Here is a 24,065-nt window from a genome sequence, read left to right on the forward strand (position 1 = left end):
TAAAAAAACTCAATAAACTTTGAAATAAATTAAAAGGAGATCTTCGATCTTGATGGAGATTTGCTTTCGAGTTGATTCTAATGGTATTCTTCGAGTGTTTTTTTCGATCTACTCTGATTGCCCCCTTCTCTATTCTTCTAATTGGTATTCATAGTCTTTAGAATGTTCAAAAAGCCTAAAAAATGGGTTTTTCCGTGTATTTGGGAAGTAGAGTGTGAAATCTACAGGGGCTAGCAAATGGGCGTATGGCCAACCTGTGTGGCTCACACGGGCATGTGCCCAACCCATGTGGATTCTGAAAGCAATTTTTTTGTCCGATTTTGGCTCATTTTTCGCTCCTTTTTCTCCTAAATGCTCTCTTAAGTATAGAAACATGAATTTAAAGGATTAGGAGCATCAAATTCACTAATATGCATAATTAATCATCCAAAAATGCATTAAGAATGAGATTAAAATATGTTACTTTTATAGTTTATCAAATATCCCTACACTTAAGCGTTTGCTTGTCCTCAAGCAAAATTTTCAACTTTTATTAAAATTAATTTTCTCAAATTATAATTCTCATAAATAATGTCTCAAAATAATTCACAAAATAATCATGCATTGGCAATTCAACTAAAAGAGCACTAAAGATTCAAACAATCTAAGTCAAAATTTTTCAAAGCACAAAAACATAGGTATTTCCCCTTTATCTAAGTAATTACCTTTAATTCAAAATCGATAAGAATTATCATCCTTACTAAAGATTCACTCAAATCACTCAAAGTGTTTAAGGTTCAAGAAAACACACTCAATAGTCAAACAAGAAAAGTCATTACCATAGGCTTGCATGAAAATCGAATATCCACCACTATAAAATGATATGATACACAAATCAAAAGGTCTTTAAGAGGTTGTAGTGGGGCTTAGGTTAAGGGTGTGGAGAAAGGCTGAAAAAGTTGGTTAAAATCGAGATCGAATTGATAAATTACCAAATTAAAAAAAATAAACAAATGCTGAATTAAGAACTATTCAAGAATAAGAAAATGAGCTTCTTCTCAAAATATGAATTTAATTGTTCAAGCTCAATCAATAAAACTAATTAATGATCAATATTTTTTTCAATATATATACTTTTTTGATTTTTTTAACAATAAGAAATAATTTAGCGAATCAAACAAAAGAGTATAGTTAGGCAACTAACCAAATCAAATATTGACAGAAAGTGAGTCAATAAAACGAGAAAAAGTCTTAACGAAAAATTGAGTTATGGGTTAACATTAATGGAAAAATCAAGAAACGATGTGTTAGGCTCAATGGAGTTCATTAAAGGTTAATTACGAAGGTAGGGCTTTTATGGAATAAGTGGGTTAAAACCTAAGTGCCTTTATCATGTTAGTATATCAAATGAGTTATGGGTTAACATTATTGGAAAAATCAAGAAACGATGTGTTAGGCTCAATGGGGTTCATTAAGGGTTAATTACGAAGGTAGGGCTTTTATGGAATAAGTGGGCTGAAACCTAAGTGCCTTTATCATCTTAGTATATCAAATCAAATGTGTGATCTCGACATATATAATAAAAGCAAGTTCTAGAATAACAAATCAAATTGACACACTCATAATCAATAATAAAATGAGCAAGATAAATTTATGCTCTAAAGGATCAAAATCTCACAAAAATGAATGGTTTTTTATGTCAAACTTGCAAATTTAAAACTTCAAGATAATACCTCAATTCAGGGAAACAACCTAAATTTTTAATTCTGAAAATGAACTTATCATACTTGATTCACTAATATCTTAAAGTTTAAATTAACCAATGCACAAATATCTACAAATCAATCCAAAACACATCAACAAAAAATCTCAAATTGACGAAAAATTATTATAATGGAAGTATGAGAAAATTACTTAAATACAAGACATAATTTAGGGATTTTCTAATAATTATATAAATAACCTCCCCACACTTAATATGTACATTGTCCTCAATGTACAAACAGATAGAAGCATAGTATAAGCAGAATATCATAAGAGAGAGAGAAAACTGAACTGCCCTGAATATTAGATGAAATCCCCAAAATAGTGAAAAGTGGAAGTGTAGTCAAATCTAAATGTAGTGCATGATTCCGAGCAAACTAATAATAAAATAAACACAAATAATAAAGAAGATTAAGGGGTTAGAACTCGATTAGAAACGACCATAATAATATAGTTCAAAAGATACTAATTAAAAGAAGTACAAGAAAAAAAATAAAACAACACAACTAAAAATAAAAATAAACATAAACATAAAAAAGAAAAATAAAATTTAAAAGAAAACAAATAAAATCAATGATCCTCATCGTCAGAGGCATCAGTAGAGTGAGTCGCTGGTGCTGAAGAGGAGATATAGAGGTATTGACAGATCTGCTGCAAAGTCGCGTCAATATTGTCGAACCTCTGAAAGTAGTGTTGCTCGAAGCGAGTGAACTACTTGGGGAGGTCCTCTAATGTAGCAGTAGAAGAAGAAATACGGTGATTCGAATGTGAATGATAAGGTGGATCCTCGTGATGGAAATGGACATCATCAGTGAAGTCCTTGGGTTCATTCTAAGGGTTAGAATGAAATAATTGGTACTGAGGAGGATCCACTCCACGAAGCCGTTTGATCATCCTCATATGTTTCATGCTTGATAATCCCTGCGGGGATATCTGGCCGATGAGTGTAAGTGAAGAAGACTACTCCGGTGTGTAGAGGAGGCTGAAATGTCGTACGAGTCGAGTCACATAAGGGCCTAAATAGATAGGACCCTTCCTGCTATGCTCTGTCTGATGGCAAAAGGCAAGAGTGATGAAATAGGTTAGATAAAAAATATGCCCCGTTGCCATGCTCAATAGAAAATATGTGTTGGTTGTACCGACGAATCCGATGCTCTCCCTTTGACTGGTCAATGTGTGGGCTAGGATGGCATGAATATATAGCAGAGTCAGAAGAAAAGAAGTCGCCTTCGAGTGACTCGCGTCATAAGGTCTCGTACTAGTCATAAGGTCGACCCAACAAAGAGATGGCGAGTAGTGAATGTGTCGATGTAATTGAAGGAAGTTCTTGGCACTCATGAACACTGTAGTGTAAAGTCCCAATGTCACTCCAAACTCGGGGACACTTATATGTCGTGTAATAGTGCCAAGTCTGAAAGTGATGGTGCCTGACTCATCATGGGACGACATCACCTGTTGAAGGGTAAATGTGGAACAAAACTACAAAGTAAGATCCATGTATGTGGGCTTGGTGGTGGAAAAGAACCGGTCCCACGGGGTAGTAGCAATAATGGCGCGAACATGATTAGCTAATTGGACTAGCTCGAAAGCTTCCCAATCAATACATCGGCCCACGCCGAGTGGCTGAAGTCGAAGAATCTAATATAAGTCCTCCTAGGGACCTTGAGAAAAAAGGAGAAATGGATGGCATGCCTCAGTGGAAGCGCCCCAAGAGGAGGCTGCTCCCAACGTCTTTCGCTTTTTAGAAGTGGGAACGGTGACCTTGGATTTACTGCGAGTGTTTGTCATGGTGTACCTAAAATAAAATAATTTCCTATCAGAAAATAAAATACACATCACCAAATAAAAAAACAAAGAGGTTGAGAAATAGTCGTGTAAATTAAAATACGACATTGAGAATCATCCTAAGACGCGCATCAATAGTTAAAAAGAAAATCGACTCCTAAAACACTATTTACTAATAAAAATAAAAAACGACATGGAAAACTAAAAATGACAATAAAAATAATGAAATACTAGTAATAAGTAAAATAAGAACACATAATAATTAGAATCAAGTTGTGTCAAAAATCCAAATTTCTTTTAGAAAATCTAGAGCCCTAAGTCAAATCCGCGACTTTGATAAACTTTACGATTTGCTTCCGCATTCATCTGTCTCATTCTTTATCATTTGGTATCATGTTTGGGCGTTTTAGGTGTTCTTTTTTGTTTTTTTAAACTAATTTCTAGCAAACAGCCTCAAAACAAATTTTTTTACTCTATAGTTTTCAGAAAAATATTTTTCAGTAGGTAATATTTTTCAAATGATCTGAAATTTTACATTCTATTTCTTGGTACTATTTTAGAGTATAAAAAAATATTTCCCACAAAAAAGTGATTGAAAAATTACAGGAAAATAAAATACAAAAAAAATAAAAAAATTAAAAAATTCTATGGGTTGAATTTTGTGTCTTTCCAAACCAGATCTAAATTATTTGAGGAGGCTTTAGTTTAAATTTTGTGATTTTTGGAAATCGAGAACACCTCGAACGAAGTTTGTCAAGTTGTTTCGCAATTTTTCGTGTTTTCGAGTTTCAGCAAATTTCATTGACTATTAGCCTTAGGTTTTCATTTATTTTTTCTTTTTATTGTTCTTTTGCGCATTCTAACACTTTATTATTTCTTGTGTTAGTAGGTTAAAGCACATTGCACATTCCTTCCTCCGTGCAACAGAATTATTTGATGTTTAGCTGGTTTTGGACTCATAGTACTATTAGGTGCTTTGTTAGTTTGATTCTAATATATTTTGATTGATTGATATAGACACTTTTTAAAAGACTCACAAGATTAACTCTTACCTCGGTGAGATTGTTTTTTGAGTGCATAAAGTTGAGGTTTGCTTAATTTTTTTCTTTTGAAGTGTTGTGCTTTTCCACGCTTCTATTATGACTCATTAAACTTGTACCCATACAAACCATGATAAGATACCATCTAATGACAAAGAACAAGATGTTACATTGGAGAATATTGTGAGGATGGTAAAATTTCAACATCAACAATTGAATGAGGTATGTGATACATTTGAGGTCAAGTTGACTAAATGTTGAACAGAACTATAAGAGAACATTAAACTGCTTTCCAATCAAATTCAAGTGCTAACTCAAGCTGTTGCTCATTTGGAGACTTCTTCGAATCGACGGTCTCGTGCTCATGATAGTGATGATGATAGGGACAATGAAAAACTTCATATTCGTTCTAATACTGGTAGATGTGAATATCGTCACATTGATGGAACTTTGGGTATTCCTAATCGAGGCCAGCCTTCTATCGCTAAACCAAAGCTCAACATTCCACCATTCTAAGGAAGATATGATCCAGATGCATATTGTAATTGGGAGGATAAAACGGAGATCATGTTCTATTGTTATAGATGTCCGAAGGAGGAGAAAGTTCCATTGGCTATATTAGCATTTTCGAATTATGCATTGAGTTCGTGGACTCAACTTGTGTTGAACCACCAAAGGAGTTGTGAACGAGATGTTGATTCGTGGGAACAGTTGACACAAGTCATACGAAAACGTTTTATTCTACCTTACTATTATAGGGATATTAAACGGAGACTTCCACGCCTTGTTCAAGGAAATCGATTTGTTGATGAGTACTTTAAGAAGATGAAGATGCTCATGCATAGAGCAAATGTCTGAGAAGATGAAGAGACTACCATAGTGTGGTTTGTAGATGGCTTGAACGTTTCGATAGCCAGTGTTCTTGACCTTCAAACCTACATTGATCTTAAGGGCACGGTAGACAACGCAGTTGAGATTAAGCGATAGTTTCAACAATGTCAATCTCATCCATTTAATGCTTCACAATATTATAGAGGTACGAGTTCTAATTCTACTTTCAAGAATTCAAAACCTCCTTATGCTACTAATAAGTTGCTGCCAAAACATGATGAGACTAAACCTTTTGAGTGGAAAAGTGGGGCTCCTACAAAACCTTCATTTTCATCTTCTAAGTAGACCACTTCTACAACTTCTTCACCAAAACAACAAATAGGTCGTGAAATTTAATGTTTTAAGTGCAAAGGGCATGGACACTATAGCCGTGATTGTGCCAACACGAGACTTTTGTTGATCACAAAAGATGGTGATTATACCTCTGATTTTGATAAAGTAGACACATATATGCCCGAATTAATTGATAATGTTGATGATAGAGGTAAGTTTTATGGTGAAGAAGAGTTGGTGAAACCACTAACTCATCCCCGTTATCTAGTTGTAAGGTGCACCATTGACTTCCAATTTAAGGATGATCATGATCTTTAAAGGAGTAAATATTCCATTCAAGGTGTTTGATTAAAGATAAACTTTTCTTATTTATCATTGATAGTGGAAGTTGTGCTAATATTGTGAGCAACTACCTTGTGGATTCTCTTACTTTTCCATATAGCAAACACCCTACGCCATACCATCTTCAATGGCTTAACGAAAGTTCGGAGGTCCGTGTGGTAAAACAATGATTGATCACTTTTAAACTTGGGACTTACATTGATGATGTTTGGTGTGATGTCGTTCCCACGCATGCCACCCACTTGTTACTTGATAGACTATGGCAATACGATCGTGATGTTATTTATCATGTTAAATTAAATCGATATTCTTTTATTTTTCATAAGAAGTACATTTTCACCCTTTTGAATCCAAAAGATATTCACAATGATCAAATCAACATGATGAAGTTTTGTAAGTAGGTTATGGGAAGTAAGACACAAAATTAAAAAAAGGCTGAGAGAAAAGAGGTCTCTAGTGAAAATAACCAAATTAATGTTGACCCAATGGTGAATGCATCCTCTTCTGAGAAAAAAAAAGTGGTTCCTAATTTTTATGTGAGTGGAAAAGATGTGCGATAAGGCTTACTCACTAAACAGCCTTGCATCTTTGTCCCATTTAGGTAAAATTTTTATCTTTGAGTAACCTTCACAACTATTTGCCTAGTGTTTTTGTGTCTCTTTTATAGGAATATGAAGATATTTTTGAAGAAGCACTTAAAGGATTGCCACTTTTGAGGGGTATTGAACATCAAATTGATTTAGTGCCTAGGTCAACAATTCCAAATCAACCAGCTTATCGAAGCAATCCCAATGAGACAAAGGAGTTACAAAAGCAAGTAGATGAACTTTTTGCGAAGGGTCACATTCGTGAAAGTTTAAGTCCTTGTGCGGTGTCGATAATTTTGGTGCCAAAGAAATATGGTACGTATAAAATGTGAGTTGATTGTCGACCGACTAACCAAATTACTATTAAGTATAGACATCCTATTCTAAGGCTTGATGATATGTTTGATGAACTTTATAGTGCTTGTATCTTTACAAAGATTGATTTAAAAAGTGGCTACCATCAAATTAGAATGAAAGTGGGGGATGAATGGAAAACAACCTTTAAAACTAAGTTTGGTTTATATGAATGGCTAGTTATGCCTTTCGGTTTGACTAATATGCCTAGTACTTTAATGCACTTGATGAACTATGTTTTGAGACCTTATTTGGGTAAATTTGTGGTAGTATATTTTGATGATATTCTAATTTACTAAACTTCTTTAGATAATCATGTTTATCATGTTAAATCTATTTTGGATATTCTACGAACTGAAAATTTATTCACCAACCTTGATAAATGCACTTTTTCTTGTGATAAACTAATCTTTTTAGGTTTTATAGTCAATGCTCAAGGTATTCATTTCGATGAGGACAAAGTAAAGGCAATTAGGGACTGACCCATTCCTAAATCAATTACTGAGGTGAGAGCTTTCCATGGTTTAGCAAGTTTTTATAAACGTTTTTGTGAAGGCTTTTTCCACTATTCTCGCTCCATTAACTGTTGTTATTAAAAATTTTGTGGGTTTTAAGTGGGGAGAAGCTCAGGAAAAGGCTTTCAAACTTTAAAGGATAAGTTATGTTCTGCTTTGGTTCTTAAATTACCTGATTTCATTAATACTTTCGAATTTGAATATGATGCTTCAGGTATTGGAATTGGTGCCGTGTTAATGCAAGGAAAAAGACCAATCACATATTTCAGTGAAAAACTGGCTGGGGTGCAATTAAACTACTCAACTTATGATAAGGAGTTGCTGGCATTAGTTCGAGCTCTACAAGTTTGGCAACATTACTTGCTGTCAAATGTGTTAGTTATCCATGTAACACCCCTAGCCCGAATCCGTCGTCGAATTAGGGTTATGAAGCATTACTGGAGTTTACAAATTAATTAGCAGACATTTCATTTCATCTAGCATTCATATTAGAAACCAATCAAAATCATACATATTGTCCTTTAAACAAGCCCTCGAGGCCCAAATTAAACGTTAGAAAAAAATAGGGACTAAGTCGAAGACTCAAATTTTTTTCAGAAATATTTAAAATTTTCAACACTGTAGGGGTCACATGACCGTGTCACCTAACCGTGTGTCACACAGGTTGAGACACACACTCGTGTCTCTACCCGTGTAGACGAAAATAGGCCATTTTACAAGCCATATTTCTCACCCAATTCTATGTCAATCTAAAATCAACATTACATATATCAATAAGCCATAATTAGACATCTAAAACAAGCCAAAATAAGTTGATATCCTGACAAATTACGTATAGACCATCATTAAACAAAATACCTATACATGCCATAATAACCAAAATCAAAACATTCGAAAGTACTGATAGAACCGATGGATAGTGTGATACAACTCTGGCAAGCTTCCAACCCAATCGAGCTTCTGATAATCTAAAAATTAAAGGAAAACAAATACATAAGTAATGAATGCTTAATAAGCTCATATAAATTTTAATCATAATACTTCTTTTCAATTATGAAATTTCAATTTATCAAGAATAATCCAATATTGATACCACAATACTCATGAAGTTATATTTAACATCTCATTAAGTGAATAAATCTATAGTATCACTTATACATATTATTCCTAGCATAGTAGGAGTTTAAACAACTTTAACTCCTCCAAATTTCTTTATTTTCAATTCCGTTTCTTTACTTTCCACATTCATTCCGTATACATAATAGACCAATCATAAGTATATCATCTTTTATCATTTCTTTATATACATATATCATCCAAGACAACTACCAATAACTTCCGATAACTTGCGGATATGAGTACAATCGTTTTCAGAAGCCTGAAGGCTAAACTGAAGCAATAAGTGCTAAACAGAAACTCGTAAGGATTGAACAAAAGCTCATAAGAGTTGAATAGAAACCCATAAGGGTTAAACAGAAGCTCAAAAGAGCTGAACGGAAACCCGATAGGGTTAAACGAAAGCTCAAAAAGGATGAACGAAAACCCAATAGGGTTAAATGGAAACTCATATGAGTTAACAGAAGCTCGTGAGAGCTAAATGGAAAGTAAACACGAAAGTTTGCAACAAATGCTAAACCTCGATTTACTTGGGTAATTTGTCGTCAATTCATCCTTTGCATTTGCTGTCAATTCATCCTTTGCCACAGAACGGTTGTACTTAATCCCGTGTACCACTCGTTTTGAACATTTAAATAATAACTTTATTTTCAACAATAGATATGAATACATAATACCATTCATCAATTTAATAAATAAACATTAAAGTTTAACCATACAAACTTACCTGAATTGAATTGAAATATTTGCAGGAGTTCAGGGACTATTCCGCTAATTTTCTTTTTTCATGAGTATCTTCAGAATTTTTTTCTAAAATATAAAATTTCTTATTCATTAGCACATTTTTCAGTTTCAATTCATTTCACAATTTATACCCTTCAATTTTTAAATTTGCACAATTACCCCAGCTTTTACAACTTTTACAATTTAGTCCTTTAACTAGTTAATCTATCAAATTAATTAATTTTTTTCTTGATTAATAATTTATCCAAATATTCTAAGATATCATACAACCCTTAATAAAACATAAATTTAATACCAAACCCTAATATTTTAACTATTTTCACAATTTGATACTAACATTAATATTTAACAAAATCACTTTATATTATCATCATAAAACTAAATTAATACTTTAAACCAACTTGATATTAATAATTTCTTTCAATACATTAATTTAGACAATAAAAGAATTCATTTCATGCAATTTTGGGCATTTTTGACATTTTTATAAAATTACCCTACAATTTTTACTTTTATTCAATGTAGTCTATGATCTTAAAACATGCAAATTAACCATTTTTAATGTAAACCCATGTTAACTGAATATTCATATATATTTTTCTCCTCCTCCTCTCCATTCCACATCCTTAATGTATATAACATGCTTATATGTAACATTATCTATAATTCCACTATTTACTTATATGTTCATTCAAAGTTGTCTACTTGAGTCATAGTCACTAAATTATTTATATCTTGAGCTACAGAATTCTAAATTAAGAAACGCCTGATGTTTTTGAAACTAGACTGAAATATATTTCTACCATAAAAATTTCAAAATTTATAATTTAGCCAATAAGTACAGTAAAATCTTCAAATTTATCCCTGTTCTGCTGTTTGACAACTTCAACCTTTCTTTACTAAAAAATAATTATCTCTTAGTATGGGGTTTGAATGATGTTTCTATTTGTTTTTCTTGAAAAGACTCATTAAGAATTTAAAAATACAAATTTAAACCCTTAAGTGTTTTTTTTTACAATTTTTGATGATTTTCCAAAGTCAGAACAGGGGGACCCAAAATCATTCTAACCTTGTCTCACAAAATTTATTATATCTCATAATTTACGATTCCATTGCTTACACCGTTTCTTCTATGAAAAACTAGACTCAATAAAATTTAGTTTTATATTTTATTCAACCTCTAATTCGATTTTCACAATTTTTGGTAATTTTTCAAAGTTGAACCATTGCTGTTGTCCAAAAACTATTTTAATGCTAATTTTACTCTTTCATGGATCTTTGTATTAACTTTCATTTAGACATACATAATCATTATACATTTAATTATTGTCCAATTTAATCCTTAAAACTCACTTATCATCAACTTTTATTATAATTTCTCTTATTTCAATTATAAATTTCACAAACTGACAATTTAATTCCTAATATCTTGAAAATTCATTATTTACTATAATTTCAATGTAACATCACTTTGTAACTAATTCACTAGCACTTAACATTCCATTTAAACTTCCTAACACAATACTTTATTTCACACATAAACTTTTGTACACTTTACAATTTAGTCCTTATTATAAAAAAAATTAATGAAACTTGAAATTTTCCCACACATTTACTTTTTATATCATCACACTTCATTTGTATTCTCTTTTAAATATTCAATTTCACATAACCTATTTTGTTTACTTTACAATTTATTCCCTTTTTCTACTACTTCAATATACCATTTTAATTTTCATACATAATGTTAGCACATTCACAATTAATTCAACTAATTTAGCATACTCTATACTTGATTAAAATTAAATAAAGTACATTTCTTGAAGTACTTACCTTTTCTTTTTAATTTCCTCACCTTTTCTACCATTTTCTCCACTTTCACTTCCAATTTCTCTCTTCCAAGATGATATTTTAACTCTCTAGTGTTTCTAGTTCACTTCTTCTTTTGGGTGGTTATGAAAATTTTCAAAGAATTTGAGAGAAAAAGTGAGATTTCATAGTAAAGGTCCAAATTGTAAAGAAAAGAAAATTTCTTTTCTTTCTCTTCTTCTCACGTTGTAGCACAGAAAGATGATGAAAATTCTTCATCTTTCTTTGCTTATATACTAAATATGATAATAATAATATAATAATATAATTAAAAATCAAGTCAAAATATTAATAAACTATTATTTATTTATTTGATTTTAATCTAAAATATCACCAACATCATCATTACTCTTCAAAATTATCTTCTTTGCTAAATGACCATTTTACCCTTTATGATCTTTTAAAATTTCATCCTTGAATCATCACTTAATTTTGTAAAATTGTAATTTAGTCCCTCATAATTCTTCACCTATTCAATTTGGTCCTAATTCATCCATTTTTCTTAGTTTCTAAATCATTCCACCCTTAAAATATTTTCACTATTGGTCCTTAAACTTTTTTCATATTTACACTTTAACCCTTCAAATTTTGAGTATTTACTCTTGGGCCACAAAACTTTTCTCACTTTTGTGATTTAGTCCTTTCTTGAAATTAATATATCAAAATATACTTTCCAATGTTGACATAACTCAAAATTTCCCTTTTTGTAACTTCATTTCCTTATTTTACTATATCAAGGATTATATCTTACTTTCTTACTGTAGTAATTTTCGGTATATTACAATCCATACGGATCATGAATCCTTAAAATGGTTAAAAGGACAAGGTAAGTTGAGCAAGAGACACACTCGATGGGTAGAATTCATAAAGACATTTCCATATACAATTAAGTATAAAACAGGTAGAGAAAATGTAGTTGCTAATGCCTTATCTCGTAGATATTCTTTGATAACTACATTAAATGCTAAAGACTTAGGGTTTGTACACATAAAATATTTATACTTAAATGATATTGATTTTGAAATTTTTTTTTCCAATTGTGCGAATGGTGCCTTTAACAAGTTTTATCTTGTAGATGGGTTTTTTTTTTCGCCCAAACATGTTATGTGTTCCACAATATTCCATGAGAGATTTATTATTTCGTGAGGCACATAATGGAGGCTTAATGGGATACTTCGGTGTCGCCAAGACACTAGATATTCTACATGAACATTTTTATTGGCCGCACATCAAAAAGGACATTGAAAAGGTATGTTCTAATTATATTACTTGTAAACAAGCAAAATCTAAGGTAATGCCTCATAGACTTTATACTCCTTTGTTGATTCCTTATTCGTCATGGGTGGACTTATCCATGGATTTCATTCTTGGTTTGCCTTATTGCCTCATAGTATCTTTGTTGTTATTGATAGGTTTTCAAAGACGGCTCAATTTATTCCTTGTCACAAAAAGGATGATGCTACACATGTAGCTGACTTATTCTTTAGAGAAGTGGTGTGTCTACATGGATACCTTAAACCATTGTATCTGGCAGAGACATAAAATTCCTAAGCCACTTTTGGAAAGTATTGTGGGGTAAGCTTGGTACTAAATTATTATATTCTACTACATGTCACCCTCAAACCGATGGACAAACTGAGGTAGTCAATCGAGTCTTAGGTGCTTTACTATGAGCTGTTGTGGGTAAGAACCTTAAAAATTGGGAAGAATGTTTGCCATTTGTTGAGTCTGCATATAATCGATCTATTCACTCTACAAAAGATGAATTGGTGAAATCCATGCATGCGAAAACAAGACAATGGAATTGCCAAAACAAATAAAGCAAATGCCAACAAAGCTAACAAAGGGTGCAAGAAAATTATCTTTGAGTCTGGTCACTGGGTTTAGGTCCATATAAGAAAAAGACCGATTTTCAACTAAACACAAAACAAAATTGGACCCACGTGGTGATGGAACTTTTCAAGTACTCAAGCGCATTAATAATAATACATATCAAATCGATCTTCCCGGTGAGTATAATGTTAGTGCCACTTTTAATGTCGTTGACCTTTCTCCTTTTGATATTGCAGATTTGATGACGAATCCTTTTGTGGAAAGGGGAATAATACGAGCAACTCAGCCCAATTCAAAGGCCATAATATAAATGAGCTTAGTTTTCCTCAAGGCCTAATTACGAGATCTAACTCCAAACAGCTAAATTCAAAACACAACTTATCCGTTCAAGACTTTATCACGAAAAAAATTCTAGAAGAAGAGATGAAGTTTCAAAACGATGGATTTTGGAGCAATGATTAATTAGAATAGACTAATTTTATTCGTGGGCCTAAACTCTCAATCTATGATGACAAGCCCATGTGGAAAATGCTAACAAGCTTAGGCATTTCACTTCAAAGACCCCAATTGATCCCACAAGCCTAGAGGTTTCATATTGGGTTTGGGTTTTAGGCTTAATTTTTATTGTATATGAGTCCAATATTGTATTTATCAGCTCTTGTTATTTTTTATTATTATATTCCAATTTTTTTATAATTATTAAGTATTTTAAGTTATTTAGAAGTTTTATGTTAACAAGAAAGTTTAGTGAGTTCTAATATACTTAATAGTTTTATTTAGATTTATTTAGCTACCCTATATATAGGCCTTTGCATTGTACACAATTCATTCAATTCATTATTATTCAACTTCTCTTTGAGTTTTCTTTTTAAGAATTTCTCTTGAGTTTCTTTTAGATGAGTTTTAACAATGTTTTCAAATTGTGAGGATCATCTTCAAACTTTTTCTTGCCAGGTTTTCTTTTTTGGTGGAGAAATTAGAGCCGTTTGAAAAGGGTTGTGGATTCTTCATGTTTCTAAGGCTTCTTAGAACTTCTACATACCACATTCTATCTTTTTTATTTTTTCCTTATTGTTCTAATTGTAGATTTATTACTCTATTTTAATTATCTTAGTTATTTATTTTTGTTTTATCCAACTTGGATTTAATTGTCTTTCAGGTTGTGTCAAAAATCCAAATTACTTTCTGAACGTCTAGCACCCTGAGTCAAATCCGTGACTTTGACAAACTTTACGATCCTCTTTCGCATTCATCCGTCTCATTCTTTATCAAATTGATTGTTATAATGTTAATGATATAAATGTTTGATTCATGATTGGTATTGAGTTTTAAAAAGGCTTTATGATAGGTGTTGGCATGAAAATGAAATTGATCACTTCTATTGCAATGCTAAATGAATTGGTTTGCCACTTGATATGAATGACATACTAGTTGGATGTTACAATTTTCTTAACTTACAACTTTTTTATTTGAATCATAAAAATACTATTAAGTTCTATTGCTCAACATACGGTTTATTTTTCGTGTGCAGGTTAGGTATAATTGAAGATATTTTAACTACAACTTCGGCATCCAGTCAACAATCCCGAACTCGTCAATGTTTGTATATTCTATTTTTATTCTATGTTGGCATGTACCTAGTTGAGTCTAATTTGGTTCTTTCTTAAGTGAATGCTCTTGTTGAATTTGGTATCATTGATGGATGTTTGGTCCATGTTCAACCTTGGATTAATTCTTGGAGCTTTTGTGAGCTTGTATAAATCACGTTAATGGTTGGTTATTGTGATTAATGTTTGTTTGATTGAATTAAATCTTACAATGGCTTAAAGTTGAATAAAATTTATTGTAGTCGCTCTAGCGACGAATATGACATCTTGTAGCTTGGACTTGACGATTGAGTCAGGTGTAGGGTGTTACAAAAACATTCAATAATATAAATATAATATGTTTTACAAAAAGATAGGTAAAAAGGTAAAAATGGGTCACATGGCCAGGTCATGTGATGGGCTGATGACGTGTGGAGCTAGATTAGGGGTAAGCGTTTGATTGAATCGTATGAAAAAATTTCGAGTTAATCGAGTTGACGAATCCTACTTTATCATCTTAACTCGATTTGAAATTTTCTCGAATCGAGTTGAGTGAGGTTGAATTCCAATCGAATTGAATCAAATATATTTGTTTGAGTTAAATGAAAAAAATTGGGTATTTGTAACCACTGTCGTCCACCGTAATCAAATTTGATCACTGTAATCAAATTTGTTGTCGACTTTCATTTCCTCATAATTTATTTATTAATATTTTATATACAAGTTAGCCTCTTTGCTTACTTAGTTGCTTCCATTATCTTTTGATTTTTATCACTATGTATTTTGAAATTAAAATATATATTAAATATAAAAAATGTGAATTTTTAATAAAAGTTATCTTAAAGATAAAATGTGAAATTAGTACCAACATAAAATTTTAATACAAATATTTTATGACATCATCAATTTAAACATTTAATATGATTAAACAATTAAATAATATAAATAGTAAAAAAATGTGAAATTTAATTTAATAATATAAATAGTAGATATAAATAAAATTATTGCTATTTAAGTTTAGAGATTTTTTTGGATGATTTTTTATTTAGGGGTAAATGGTGAAAAGTAAAAGATTAGGGGGAAAATAAAAAGTTTTGAAGGTTGGGGGAGTAAAAATGTTGGCGGAAAGTAAATGTGGGGAAAATATTTTAAAAAATTTGGGGGGTGGGGGAGGGGATTGGGTTTGGGGTAGATGGGGGTGGGATGGGAGGAAAGTAAAAGTTTTGGGAGGAAAGTCGAAGAGAGTAAAACTATTGGGGGAAAGTAAAAAGCTTTCGACATTTGGGGTAAAAATGTAAAATATCATAGTTTGATGTTCTTTTTATTCGAGTTATTTGAATTCGAAAATTAAACTCGATTTAAACTCGAATTTTTTAAAAAAAATTGAGTTGACTCGAATAACTGGATTTGTTTAATTTGAAATTCGATTTTTTTTCAATTTTTTCAAGTCGAATCGAGCTTTGCTAACCCCTAAGCTAGATAACATGGCTATGTACCTAAACCGTGCAACAAATTGAAGCTCTGTATAACAGGGTCACACAGTCGTGTCGCTAGGCCGTGTAATAGACTGAAGCAGTGTGGACCTAAATGCAAAATTACTAACAAAAGTCACATGGTCATGTCTTGAACCGTGTAACAGGCTGAGTTCATGTAAGCTAGAGTCACATGGTCGTGCCACATGTCCATGTGTGCCACACGGTTTTGTGTCAAATCGTACTAAAAGTGCCTTCTAAATCAAGTTATAACATCATATGTTAACTTAAGCCTCAAGCAATGCAATATGCCAATGATTACACTTATTCAAATACATAAAAAACCTGCCAAAAACATAACATATATCATCCATCCTAAGTGCCTAACCAATATGCCACAATTGACACCTCAATTCAACCATTCACAACCAAGCATTCAACATTATTCAAGCCACAATGTTCGTACTTAACAACCACATATGATCATCATTCCAAATGTCAAGGTTTCATCAAACAACGACACAATTGCCAAATTCATGTCAAAGCATGACAATACACTTTAAAGCTTAACATGATATATCATTCTCACCAACAAGGCACAAAACATAATTCAAATACTTAGTACATGCATTGCCATTAACCTATTTACATGCCACTTATAACTAGGCCAAAATAAATAGAAATCTAACAAAAGAGTTGGTGGATAGTGTGAGCTCCAGAGACGATCCAACCGACAACAGATTTTCGGCAATTTACAAGAAAGAAAAAATGAAACAAGGTAAGCTTACTTAAAACTTAGTAAGCTCGTATAAATCTAAGCACAACATACCTACCAATTATATATCTTAATGTTTGAAAATAATACAAATAAACATAGCATTCTATAGTCACCTTACACATTCATGTCATGCCAAAATGGTTAGTCATGATCATGTAATAAACATCAAGATATAAAGGTAGTAGAATACACATACATTCATATTCATTTCATAAATAACATCTTATACTATAAGCTTCCATTTCAATTCAATTACTTATATTTATTTTTCCCGGAGAACTATAGTAAATTAACTTCAGATACTCAGGATAATTTTGCTCACTCGAGCCTTAAAGCGGGACATTAACCATTACTCGATATTGCTTACATTGCTGTGGAGAATCCACAACAAATGCTGGATCTCAACCATCGATATGGTATCCACCACCGGTACATAGTACTTGATAAATGTAAACATCGGCACATAGTGCCCAATATAATATGAGCACCAATACAAAGTATCTGATACTATAGTCACCGATACATAGTACTTGATAATATAAACACCGGCATATAGTGTCTGATAATCCTTAATGACATATCATTTGTATTCACATGGACCTTTATTCCATTCTCTTATTCATTCCATCTTTATAACATGAACTTATATTCTACATGACAATTTACATTCCATATCACCTTTCAATTCATTCCAAACACATATAATTACTACACTTTACAATGCAATCCTTCAATATCAATGTCAATGTTTATTTTAAACCAAATCATGCCAAAAAATATGATATATGTAATACAAATATAATTAGTATTAATCAAAATGAATCTAATACGAACTTACCTAAACAAAACAACAACAAACACCACACCAAGAACTAATCCGCGGTTTTTCCTTTTTTGCGTTTATCGATTGGTTGATCCGTTTCTTGACCTATATAATAATTTAACACAATTAACAATTCCAAATACCTTATATTGTCTAAACATATGCATATGATCATTTATTAACATTTTACAATATTTCTCCAAAATTTTACATTTTATTCAATTTAATCCCTAAAACCAAAACTTACATATTTTCCACAGTTAAACCAAAGAAATTAGAGCCGAACTCAATATATTCCCTTAACAACTCCCAAGCAACTAAATTTATAAAAAAATTCATGCCAATTTCAATATATTAACATTTTAGTCCCTAAACTCAAAACTATCCAAATTCATTTTACAAAGTAGTCCTATTTCAACGTCAAGCTTCAAACTCAACCATTAACATCCAAAACAACCTTTAAAAAGGATAATGGTAACTTTTCAAAACTTTGATAGAATTTCAAAATAGTTCTTGGACTAGCCAGGTTAAGCTACAACGACCTCAAAAATATAAAATTTACTAAAAATGAGCTTAGTTCACATGCATGAAGAATGAAGCTTGGCCGATTCTTTCCTACCCCCAACAATGGTATTTTTGGTTCCAAAAGAAAAATGAAGAAGATGGTAATTTGTTTTTCTTTGGTTTATGTTAATATTTACTAAATTACTAACTTATATTTCTTTAATAAACATGCCATGACCGTCCACTCTAACTAATATGGCCTAATTGCCTTATAAAACCCACCAATCATGATTTATACGTTGATCCTAACTTACTTTCTTTTATGCATTTGTCGTGCTTGCCCTGCTTCCAATGCCACCGCCAGTACAAGAAGACCAGGATAGGAGCCAATAGGACCAACCAAAAGAATCGAGAGGTCCGCTATGGCTAAAGGGCAAGGCCTGTTGAAATCGAGAAGAGTTTCTTTCTAAGAGCCTGCCTCTGATACTGCTAGAGGTTCTACGATGATGAGAGGAAGTTCAACATACAACTACTTCAACAAGAGCTATCTGGAACAACATCCCGAGCACTTTCCACAAGGGTGTCAGCTCAAGTCAGTTGTCGTATACCAATTGTTAGCTCTTCAGGTATGGTACTTTATGTTGGCGCTAGTTGCAATACTAAACCGGATGGTGGTGTTTGTAGGTCTTCAAGTACAATTCACCATCTACAAAGACCATACGAGTTCCTCAAGATTCCTTTATCACAGACGATCACAGGAAAAGCTTACACATATGACATAGTGTTATGTATCCGTTTAGAATGATCGATCGCGATACGAGAAATCACCGAGTGCCCATTAAAAACTCGACATCAATGTGTAAAAAGAGCACATTGATAAATAATAAGAAAATAGATTGAGAGAAGAAATATGTATGGGGCGTCATTTTTTAACCGATTCAAAAAATTTAGCTTGAAAGTCTAATATTTACTCCCGGTCCAATAATGTTTTAGTGAAGTGTTGACTCTAACCGTGATAGGAAACCTTAGCAACCTCAAATATCAACAAAGAAAATATATGTATTCTCGATAGATACAGCACATGAAAAGAACAAGATGACATTCATCCTGCATAAAGAATGAAGCTTTAGTTTCCCTTTGCTCAACTCCATCTCCAACCCAATAGAAACTAAGGAAGAAAAAAAGTTATATATAATATTTGTGAACTTGTGTCTTAGAAAGATGAACTCTTTTTGGTCTTGTAGCGGTAAAGAAGCCTCTTCTTCTTGCTGGAAGTGTTGTCAATAGTGAGAACTAGCTTTCCAGATTCATTATTGATGAAGGTGTTGCGGATGGGACCTGCTTCTAGAGACTGTGACACCATCTTCTTGCTCTTCTGGACTATAATGGTGTATGACCCCTGGTCAAATGGTACAAATTCCACCTTGTAGTTTACTTCCCAATTCAAAACCAAAAGTTCCCAGATCGATGTGCTTCCAACCTGACAGTCACACTCAATCATTTAGGCACACAATACAAAAGAATTGATTTGATTGTAACGTTAGTGAAGTACCTCTTCGGCAGGTATCTCAATGGTCACGGTTGATCCTGCCTTGATACTAATTTCTGAAACAGCAGCATCTTGGTCACTGAACTCAAAATCATTTTCTCTCTTGAAGCCACCGTACTGCACTGGGACTTCTTCAGCAGGAATGTACCTTCAAGAATCAAATTGCCATCAGTCTTCCAACTCAACACCAGCTGAGTGATAACCAAGGATTAAAGATATGGAATACTTACTTGAGAAGGGTGTCAGTGACCTTTGCTGGGCAAGCCACCATGAACTTGCTCTTAGATCTTTGCGTTAGGAAAGGAGATAACAGTGCATTGAGGGCATAGAACCAGAATGGAACGTTTATGAAGATCTATAATAAGAGTTCCCAGATATCAAGCACAGTTTAAACTCCCAAATCAGATATGTAAATTGAATGAGAAACTTACATTTCTTGCTACATATTCAGGATAATTGTCTTGTAAGGCTCCCACAGCTTGTTTCATGGCAATCCTTAGTTCTTTCCTTGAGGGTCCAGGAGAGTTCTTGAGATCATTGATTTGAAGCAAAGAAGTGACACCACCGGGCCTCAAGTCAAGCTTTTGAATACCCTTTTCCATCAACTGAAATCTCCATCTTAAAAAGTGCCTGCGATTCTCGCCCGTCCCGAATGTCTTCTTATAAAGCTCTTCATCCGCAAACACTCCATAGATGTTGTAACAGACGGGATGGCCTTCCTTATCAATCCCATTCATGTAAGCGGCGGACCCTAGCTCAGCCCCAAACTCCTCCTCCAACACTGAATCAATGTTGCCATCCTTCCTCCACTGCAAAGTATTCTTAAGCATCTCAAACGCATCGTTGACCTTGAACTCCCTAGCTCTCAAGAACTTCAACAAGATTACATCAGTAGCCTCTCCACCTTTGCTAGGAAAAAGAGGGACTCCCCAAAGGCAAAGGATATTATTTTTTTCTTCAAATTTCTTCTCTTCGCATTGTTGGGTTGCTTTCTCCTGACCCGCATCTTCTGGTTGAGCTTCCTCATCACCTTTTTCAGCTTTCATCACATTCCCATCATTCTTTTCGGGTTGATCTTCTTTCTTTAACAAGCAGTTTCCAAGATGGCTTCTTCGAGCTGGGATTTGAGTTCAAACAGAGCCTTCTTCTCAAAGTCATTGAGATCAGATAGAAAATCGCTTTCTTCCCTGTATGAAGAGCTCTTCTCAACAGCCGTTGGCTCGCTGAGAAAAACTTTCCCATTCTCTTGAGCAACCTTGCTGGGCTGTTCTTGAGCGATGGAATCCTCAACCGCCATGGATGGTGTAAACTGGGAGCTGAAACAAAACCCGAAGAAGAAAATGAAAAAAGAAATAGAATGTGAAGAAAAAGAGACAGCAAAAACCAAACTTTTAAGTAGTTTTGAAACGTTAGAAAAAGGGAGCAACGGTTATATTATAGAGAATTTGTAGCGTTGAAAGTTTAAAAAGGGAAGGGACCACCAACGGTAACATATCTGAACCACCACAGAGAAGAGGAGAGCCGTTGGGAATCTTTCCCCAGGGTTTTGCTAGCTTGTAAGGAGCATGAAGTTGGACAACTTGTCATTACATTACAATATTCTTGTTTTTCTTTTCACCCAGAGAAGGGACAGCATGAAGTTGGGAATCGCGTTAAGTTTTCTCTAATAATTTTATTTTTTATGTGGTCCTAACACCGGATTTTGATATTTTTTAAAATTTATTTTATTTTTATATAAAAAGTTATATTTTCAACTGTTTTTCAAAAGTATAAATTTTGAAAACAAAATAAATCATATATATATATTTATAAAAAAATTTATTTTTGTAAAGACAATATTTATACTTACAAAAATATATAATATTATCTAAAAGAACTCAAATTTTAAAAATTATGAAAAATATATTTTGACCATTTTATTAAGAAAAGCCTACTTTTTTTATTTACGAAAATGGGTCACTTTATTTATTATTTATTGAAATAGACCAAAAATACTAAAACACGTCAATGTAAGAGTGCTTTTGTCATGTCAGCAAAAAACGCGTTGACGTGGACGCACTTTGCTGACATGGCAAAAACGTTCCCTCATGAAAGTGTTTTAACTCGTTTTTTTAACCCTCAACGATCATTTAAAATTTTGACCATTAAGGGGTCCAACGGTAAAAAAAGAAACTATAAACCCCCATCCTATTTGTTTCATACAAACATTTCTTCCAAAATTTTCAAAAAAGCATTCAAATTTCTCCCTAAATTTCTCAAAGCTCTCTTTTATTAACTATTTTTTTAATTTTTTTAAAATTAGTATTATTTTTTTATAATTTCTAAGATATTTGATTGTGTTAGCAATGGTCGGGGAATTAATTCGTCTCGATCATAAACATATCTCCGTCGAACAAATGAAAATGGTAAGGGCTAATTTCAATTTTTGAATATTATTTAATTTTTTTTCATTTATGTAATTTTAATTAATTTTTATTTTATAATTTTTTATAGCAGTCTGTAGATTGGGTGTTACAATGTTATATTCGTAATATGTTTGGTCTTCCATCACCGTTGATAGAAAATTATTTGAGGGATGCGGGTTTTTGGCACGTAGCCAATATAGGCCTGGGGTGCAAGTTGGACCCGAAACTCATCAGCGCATTCATAGAGATGTGGAGACCCAAGATGCACACATTCCATCTTCCATACAGGGATTGTACCATCACTTTAGAAGTCGTGCAGTTACAATTGGGATTGCTGGTGGATGGGTCTATACTTACCGAGTCATTTCAATCTGCTGATTGGGGAGCCATATGCTACGATCTTTTAGGTGTGATTCCGGATAATATTTATAGAGGTCAGATCGAGATGGGCTGGTTACGAGACACATTTCCGGAGCCGGGGGATGATTCGACTGAAGTAAAAAGAATACGATATGCTCGGTCATACATCATTGAAATTATTGAAGGTTATCTGACGCCGGACTTGTTACGAAACCTCATACATCTGAGGTGCCTGCTGAAACTCGTTGATTTTAAAGTAGTTGACGAACTTAGTTGGGGATCTTCCGTGTTGGTAACATTGTACCAAGAGATGTACGGGGCGACGAAACCAAATAAAGCCAAAATCAGAGGTTGCCTATCACTACTACAATCATGGGCTCGGTTTCGCTTTCTATTTTTACATCCTCGAGTCAACCACCCATATACATTCCCACTCATAACAAGGTAAAATCTATATTAGATTTTACAATTATTACATAGATTTAAAATATAATTTTTTGCTAAAAATTTATTTAATTAGGTGAACCATTCGGCGAGTTATGTTGGAATACCTATCATTCTTGAAGATATACGACTTATATTAGACAAACGACCGAAAACGCATGTAAGTATTAAATGAAATATATATACATAACATAGTCGTTTCATATGTAGTATTTAGTATTGTGTATATAACTATTATTTTTATCACGTTCATATAGTTTTAATGGACACCATACGAGGACTTGGCAATTTAGGTAGTAATTCCGGATGAATTCTTTCAAAATTTGAACATTTTACATGTTAAGGTCCCATTGATCAACTAGCTATTGTGGAGATGCACCAGACAGATAGAGTGTTGCCACAATTTAGATTCCGAGAATTGATTTTCATGACACCTGAGGTGCTCGATGATGAGCTCAAAATTGACTTACGGTAATCGAATTCGTATTGGCCACTATTCTTCTAGGAATATATCGAAATATGGGAAAATCAGTATGATCATATACCTACTCGCGAATCGATCATTGTTTTAGAGTTAGCGCGTGCGTCGGATTACATGTCATGGTTTAGAATCCATTGTAAGCCATATTTGCTCTTGAAAGAGCAGAGGCGTCGGTAAATCCGTGTCAAAAGGAAACGACGGGGCCCTTTAAATCCAAAGAGAAGAGATGACGGGGTAGGCCCATCAACAGTACCTACACAATCACCGGGCCTAACGCCTCAAGGAATGACGCCCACACCACAGCCCCTTCATATTATGCTAGGTGTGTATCCTAGCTCTTATATGTATCCTAACCCTTATATGTTTCCTTTTCCCCATTCTATGCCAAGTTGAAATGCATGATCTAGTGCATCTCCTTTCCCGATGACTTTGACTCAACAGACGATATATAGGTCATTGTCGTAGGAAGGATGGGACAAGGCACTGTCGGGGAGCTCATCTCATTTCCAATCCTCATTGCCTTATAAAATTCAAACACTTCCACCGTGGGTGATGCAAACACCTCCGCATT

General features: G+C 33.2%; 1 pseudogene; it reads right to left on the reverse strand.

Annotated features, from left to right (window-relative positions):
* Positions 1 to 19,268: 19,268 nt before the first annotated feature.
* LOC107951056 (patellin-4-like) lies at positions 19,269 to 21,204 on the reverse strand (annotated as a pseudogene).
* Between the last annotated feature and the right edge of the window lie 2,861 nt (positions 21,205 to 24,065).

This window comes from Gossypium hirsutum, chromosome A02 (assembly GCF_007990345.1).
Source record: "Gossypium hirsutum isolate 1008001.06 chromosome A02, Gossypium_hirsutum_v2.1, whole genome shotgun sequence".
NCBI classification, from domain to species: Eukaryota; Viridiplantae; Streptophyta; class Magnoliopsida; order Malvales; family Malvaceae; genus Gossypium; species Gossypium hirsutum.